The sequence below is a fragment of the Myotis yumanensis genome, unplaced genomic scaffold (assembly GCF_028538775.1).
Source record: "Myotis yumanensis isolate MYYU_CA2020_CCGP unplaced genomic scaffold, mMyoYum1.0.hap1 SCAF_6, whole genome shotgun sequence".
Lineage (NCBI taxonomy): Eukaryota > Metazoa > Chordata > Mammalia > Chiroptera > Vespertilionidae > Myotis > Myotis yumanensis.
The window spans coordinates 92,697,906-92,705,655 of record NW_027223757.1 but is presented as its reverse complement, the minus strand read 5'-3'; the positions used below and the strand labels follow the sequence as shown (position 1 = coordinate 92,705,655).

The following is a 7,750-nucleotide window of genomic DNA, read 5'->3' as shown; positions in this document are numbered from 1 at the left end:
ACAGCCAACCTCCCGCGGTCCCTCCCCCTGGCTGACCAGCCCCGATCGCCCTGACTGGGACTGGGCAAGACAGCCCTGATCAGCCCTGACCACCAGCCAAGCCAAGGGACCCCACCATGCACAAATTCGTGCACTGGGCCTCTAGTATCTATATAATAGGAAATACCACTTTTAGAAAAAGAAAAAATTATCTTATCACAATCACTATTAACTTTTCAGTCTATTTTCTTTTATTATTATTATTCTTTTGTTAATCCTCTCTGGAGGATATTTTTTCCATTGATTTCTTTTGGGGGGGGAAGGGAGGGGGAAGAGAGAGAGAGAGACATCAATGTGAGAAACAGTGACTGGTTGCACTGATGCTCTAACCACTGAAAACACTGGCCAGGGCTATTTTCTTTTTTAAAATATGTGTTACATGCCATTGACTTGGCTCTGTCCATCCATACTGTCCTGTCCAGGCACACTCAGGCCTATGGCTTCTTTCATGGAGTCAATCCTCCTATTTGTTCTTCCTCTTAACACATGTTTTAAAATCCTTTATTATTTTTTTCTCTATTAAAAGATCATTGCTTAACATCGGGAAAATGGACAAAAGTATAATATAATTTCCCATAATCTTCTAAACCAGAAATGACCCTTCTCAATACCTTAATGCATTTGCTCTTCCTTTCCTCCTATTTAAAAAATATACTGTATATGAACAACTGTAACTGGATCATGCATTAAGGTGCTCCAAATCTTGAAAGGCTCTGATAGAATCAATGTTGGGGTTGGGAATATGGATGCTGCCACTAATATGCTGGACTTCAATCACATCACTGCCCTCTAATGAGCTGTAAGGCTTTGGGCAAGTTACTGAACCCCTCTGTGCCCCACTTTCCTCATCTACAACGTAGAGATAATAAATAGTACCTATCTCACAAGTCTGTTGTGAGGATTAATATGTAAAGTATTTGAATAATACCTGACACGTAATACATGCTATTAAGAGTTCCTTTTTATTATTACTATCACTGTTATAGTTTTTGTTTTGTTTTTTACTTTATACTGCCTCTTAAGCATTTATCCACATTATAAAAAAAAAATGACATTTTCCCTGGCTGGTGTGTTCAGTGGTTAGAGCACTGAACCAAACACCAGAGAGTCATGGGGTCGATTTCAGGTCAAGAACACCTGCCTGGGTTGCAGGTTCAATCCCTGGCTGGCCCTAGGTTGGTGCATGCCGGAGGCAATCTATCAATATGTCTCTCTCACATCGATTTCTCTCTCTCCTTCCCTCCTTCCTTTCCATTCTCTCTAAAAATCAATGGAAAGCCCTGACCGGTTTGGCTCAGTGGATAGAGCATCGGCCTGTGGACTGAAGGGTCCCGGGTTTGATTCCAGTCAAGGGCATGTACCTTGGTTGCAGGCACAACCCCGGTGGGGAGTGTGCAGGAGGCAGCTGATCGATGTATCTCTCTCATTGATGTTTCTAACTCTCTATCCCTCTCCCTTCCTCTCTGTAAAAAATCAATAAAATATATATAAAAAAAAAAATCAATGGAAAAAATATCCTCAGCTGAGGATTAACACCAAAAAATAAATAAAATAAAAAAAACACATTTAATGGCAGTCCATTATAACCATTTCCTTATCACTGAACATCAATATACTGTAATTTTAATTTAAATAACACTATAATTAGAAAAAATCTTTATCTCTGTTTTTCTCTTTTTAACTTCTCAGGGAAAGATCCTTAAAATTGAGATTATAAGAATAAAACATTTCACTCTAAAGGGCTCATGATACATAGTGCCAAAATGCTTACCAAGATGGCTACCCCAGCCCCCAATCCCGCTGTGGGTGGTGCGCTGGTCTCACACACCCTAGCCAGCACTGTTTCCTTTTGTTGGTCACTGCCAATTCTTTTGGTGAAAACCAGTATCTCATTTTTGTTTTCATTTCAAATTACTATTTTAATGTAGCTCTAACTAGTGTATATATAATTCTATACCCTGCTTTTTTCATTCACCAACACTATTTTGTAAGCACTTTCCCATGATAATAGCTCTTGTAAGTATGTGTTTAACATTCCTTCAGATGAATGTACCTTAAATCACTTCTCATTCACTGAGTTGTACAGTTAGGGCCCAATTTTTCATCTGAAAAAGGCTCATCTGAAGAAAGGCTCATAGATATAAGGTCTTGGGTTAGGAACCAAGATAGTGGCACAGGTAAATGCCTGTACTCGCTACCTCCCACACCACATAAAAATTACAACTGATATACAGAACAACCATCATTCAGAACCACCTGAAATCTGGCTGAATGGAAGTCTGACAACTAGAGAAAGTAAAGAAGAAAGCACATGCCCTAATCGGTTTGGCTCTGAATAGAGCATCAGCCTGCGGACTGAAGGGTCCCAGGTTCAATTCCAGTCAAGGGCACATGCCTGGGTTGCGGGCTCGATCTCCAGTAGAGGGTGTGCAGGAGGCAGCCGATCAATGATTCTCTTTCATCATTAATGATTCTATCTCTCTCCCTCTTCCTTCCTCTCTGAAATCAATACAAATATATTAAAAAAAAAAAAAAAAAAGGAAGAAAGCACACCGAGACTGGTAGGAGGGGCGGAGGCACAAAACAGGCCGGTCCAGCACCCATGTGTGGCATTTTATTAATCTGAAGGGATATCTTCAAGGCCTCCTGTGAGAAGCAAGGGGTCCCAGCCCCACACCAGAACCCTAGCCCAGGGTTCCAGAGCTTGGAAGAGAAGTCCCAGTAACTTTGAACTGTAAAAACCAGCGGGGATTGTGGCTGAGTGACATGCAAACTGCTGGAGTCCCAGGTGTTCCCCTTAAAGGGCCCTTGCACAAACTTACTAGTACACCATCCCACTTCCTCTGAGCTCCAGTGCCGGGCGGCTGCTTTTGGGGAATCCAGGGACATATGGAGAGGAACTGGACTATCTGGCACTGGGGCAGGAACTTGGGGGTGACTTTTTCCCAGACAGGGGTACTCGCAGGGGTCATTGTTCCTGTGCTGGGACCTCCCCCCGCAGCAGAGCTGACTGGCAGCCATACCTGAGTTTCCATCAGCTTGGCCCACACTATTCACTCAGCCCTGGTGAATCCCTGAGACCCCGCCCCATCCAATTTGCAGCCCCACCCAAACTGTATGCAGCTGCTTTACCACATAAATGGCCTGTCCTGGCTCAGGCTTCAGACTGCTAAAATCTCTCAAACAAGCAGCAGCTGGTGTGAAAACTATCAATAAAAGGCCTGAGACCCTGCACTAGCACTAGCCTGCCTTGCTTCACAGCTGGGCCTCACCTGGCACTTCCTAGCCCAATACAAGTAGCAGCTATCTGCAGATCTCTCTGTAGCTCTTGCCAGGTGGCTCCAGGCAGTGACTGACTTTGCACCTCCTGGAAGGCCCCAGAGCCAGTGCACTCGGTGAACAACTTCAGACCATACCAGATTGCAACTCTAAACATCCACAAGTGACTCACTGAAGTGGCAGACTAAGTGAGCACAAAAACCCACTGAAGCAAGTCCTGCTCCATAGGGGTGTCTCTTCCATTGTAGACACTGCTGGTCCTCACAGCTAATTGGCTTGGAGGTAAATTCCTCCCAGTGAAGCCAAGAGCAATCAAGACTCAACTACAACAAGACTGTGCACACAGCTCACACAGGGGCCCACATAGAGTGCCCAGCTCAGGTGACTGGGGAGAATGAGCCACGGGGTCCTACAGGACACCTAATACACAAGGCACTCTACCAATTCCAGGAGACTTAATAGCTCTACTTAATACATAGGAACAAACAGGGAAGCAGCCAAAATGCGGAGACTAATAAATATATTACAAATGGAAGAAATGGAAGCAAGCAAACTACTGGATACAGAGTTCAAAATAATACTTATAAGGTTACTCAAGGATCTTAATGAGAGCGTAAAGGAATTAATGAGAGCATCAAGGGACTTAGTGAGACTTTCAAGGATCTTAGTGAGAATGTCAAAGACATGAAAAAGGACCATTCAGAAAATAAGCATACACTAACTGAAATAATGAAGAATTTACAGGGATACAACAGTAGAGTAGAGGATTCCAAAAATCAAATCAATGATTTGGAATATGAGGAAGCAAAATACACCCAATCAGAAGAGCAAAAAGAAAAAAGAATCCAAAAATAAGATGATAGTGTAAGGAGCCTCTGGGACAACTTCAAGAGTACCAACATTCAAATTATGGGGGTGAGACCAAGATATTAAAAACCTATTTGAAGAAATAATGACAGAAAGCTTCCCCTACCTGGTGAAAAAAATAGAGGAACCCAAAGAGGCCCATACCAAGACACACCATAATTAATATGCCAAGGGTTAAAGACAAAGAGAGAATCTTAAAAGCAGCAAAGAAAAGCAGTTAGTTACCTACAAGGGAGTGCCCATATGATTGTCAGCTGATTTCTCAACAGAAACTTTGCAGGCCAGAAGGGAGTGGCAAGAAATAGTCAAAGTGAGGAATAAACAGCAAGGACCTACATCCAAGATTACTCTACCCAGAAAAAGCTATCATTTAGAATTGAAAATCAGATAAAGAGTTTCTTTTTAAAAAAAATATGATTTCAGAGAGGAAGGAAGAGGGAGAGAGAGATAGAAACATCCATGATGAGAGAGAATCATCGATTAGCTGCCTCCTGCAGGCCCCTGACTGGGGATCGAGCCCGCAACCTGGGCACGTGCCCTTGGCCGGAATCGAACCTGGGACCCTTCAGTCCGCAGGCCGACACTCTATCCACTGAGCCAAACCGGCTAAGGACAGATAAAGAGTTTCAAAGAAGAAGAAGAAGGAGGAGGAGGAGGAAGAGGAGGAGGAGGGAAGAAAATAAAGAAAGAGGAAGAAGGGAGGAGGAAGAAGGGAGGAGGAAGAAGAGAAAGATTAAAAAATAAACAATAAAATGGCAATAAATATATATAGTAGTATATCAACAATTCAATATAAAAATCAAATGAATAAGAAATGTAATGAACAAAATAAACTGATGAATAAAATAGAACTAGAGGCATGGAAAAATGGAACAACTGATGAATCTCAGAGGGAAGGGGTGAGGGGGTGTGTGGGAAGAGATTAACCAAAAGATCTTTATATATATATCAGAGAGGAAGTTAGAGGGAGAGACAGATAGAAACCAATGATGAGAGAGAATCACTGATCGGCTGCCTCCTGTACACCCCCTACTGGGGATCGAGCCTGTAACCCAGGCATGTGCCCTGATGGAATCCAACTGTGACCTCGGGTTCATAGGTTGACACTTAACCACTGAGCCACGCTGGCCAGGCTAACCAAAGATCTTATAGCATATTTATATTACCTATGGACACAGATAATACGGTGGTGAAGGCCTGGGGTAGGGTAGGGACCAGGTGGAGGATGCCAATGGGAGGAAAAAAAGGTGACATCTGTAATACTCTCAACAATAAAGATTTTTTAAAAAATGAAGGCTCATAACCTTATTCCCCATATTTTATTTTATTAAAAAATATATTTTTTTATTTCAGAGAGGAAGGGGGAGGGGTAGAGAGATAGAAACATCAATGATGAGAGAGAATCACTGACCAGCTGCCTCCTGCATGCTCCACACTGGGGATCAAGCCCAAAACCTGGGCATATGCCCTGACCAAGAATTGAACCCTGACCTCCTGGTTCATAGGGTGATGCTCAACCACTGAGCCGTACCGGCTGGGCTTATTCACCATAGTTTAGATCAGTGGTCGGCAAACTCATTAGTCAACAGAGCCAAATATCAACAGTACTTCTTCAAAATAGACTCGCCCAGGCCGAAAACTGACTTCTGCCCATGGGCCACGAAGTTTCAATCGCACTGTACGTGCACGCCCACACGTGGTGTTTTGTGGAAGAGCCACACTCAAGGGGCCAAAGAGTCCCATGTGGCTTGAGAGTCGCAGTCTGCCGACCACAGGTAGATGACTTCATCAGGGTCAATTCACAGGAGCGGGAGCACAGGTGAAAGGCTTTTTGGTATTAATAGTGCAGTGGTACCTTAAAAATTCCTATCACAGTGTGACTCCTGCCAGACAGGGCTCTGCGGACAGGACCACGCCACACTACCTCTACCTCCCTCAGCCCCCAACCCCAGCTGTCCAGGAGTCTATTTTTAATTACCTCCCATTGAATTCCTTTACTTAAGCATATCGTACCCTTACCAGACACAAAGCCATGGAAAGCTAAAGGGCTATGACATGCCCACAGTAGCAGTGTGAGGGGCCTGGTAGCAAAGCACACACTAACAATAAAGGGAGAGGTATTGGCAAGTGTTTTGTCTGTTTGCCAACTTAAAACAGAAATTAAATCAATATTACTTTCCTAGAATATACATGTGTTCAGAGGGAAAAGATTAAACCATGAACCAACCAATAAATCACCTAAGTTTTTAGTTCAAAGACATAAACACAATAATGATCTCAGAGATCAAAGCAAACAGCTCTTTAGGAGAAAGCCTGGTGACTGAAGGGTAATCTAATAAAAGCATAATATGCTTCTATAATAATAAAAGTGTAATATGCTAATTAGAACATACGTCCTTCTGGATGAAGCCGGGGCTGGGAGGGAAGCCTGGGTCCCAGGTGCCAGAGGGAATCCGGTGCTGGCAGCTGGGGAAGGAAGGCCTACTCTTGCAGAATTTCATGCATGGGGCCTCTAGAATGGATATAATTGGAAACTACTTCCACTGCTCTCATCTACTAAATGGCTCCGGAGAGGAACTCACACCACCAGGCCAACAGTTTTCTCTGACAACAAGAGTAAGTAGCACAAGGTCCTTCCTGCTCTCCCCTGGGGGTTTCTGTGGCCAGCAGTGGGCCTGGCATTGTGGAGGAGAATCCAATTTAGTTTTAAAAACATTTCCTATTTTTATGGGCCATGTTTCTATTTGCTGACCATGTACCCAACTTCAGCTTCCTTTTATACATTTCAAAATACAGCAAACCCTCTATTTTGCGGAACTTGATTTAACAGACTTCGGATTTAACGGACAGAATTTCTGGTCCGTATGTCATATGTGAAAATTAACACCGTTAATTTAAAAATGCTTTTAACCAAGATTCGCTTATAATTAAATCGACAGATTATTTTTCGTATTACTTTTAACAAATTTTAGCGAACAGGCCATATGTAGAAAAAAAACACTTAAGTAATTTTGCCAACATAAATATTACATACCTACAACTATAGCCAACTACATATTACATCCAAGAGTCACTGCTGATAAACAGTGTTTGGTGAATGGTTAGCAGATGATCATAATGATCTGATCATACTGCATCTCGAGGTAACTGGTTCTGTTGTGTGGCGTGACTTTCTGTAGCAGTTTTTTGTTGTTGTTAATCCTCACCTGAGGATTTCTTTTATCCTCACCTGAAGATATTTTTCCCATTTATTTCTAGAGAGAGAGATGGAAGGGAGGGAGGAGGGGGAAAGAGAAAGAAACATCGACATGAGAGGGATACATTGATTGGCTGCCTCTTCCATGCAGCCTGACTAGAGCTGGGAAACCTGCAACTGAGGCACATGCCCTTGACCGGGTGTCAAACCCTAGACCCTTTGGCGCACAGGTCGATGCTCTAACCACTGAAACACCAGCCAGGGCCCGAGGATATTTTTCCCATTGATTTTTAGAGAGAGTGGGAGGGAGGGAGGGAAAGTGGGAGAGGGGGAGGTAGAGAGGGGAGAGTGAGGCGGGGAGAGAGAGGG

General features: G+C 43.3%; 1 protein-coding gene across 1 annotated transcript in view; it reads right to left on the bottom strand.

The window, feature by feature from the left end:
• NUDT3 (nudix hydrolase 3) overlaps positions 1-7,750 on the bottom strand; it is a 101,795-nt gene that overhangs the window by 8,353 nt on the left and 85,692 nt on the right. The window lies entirely within an intron of this gene.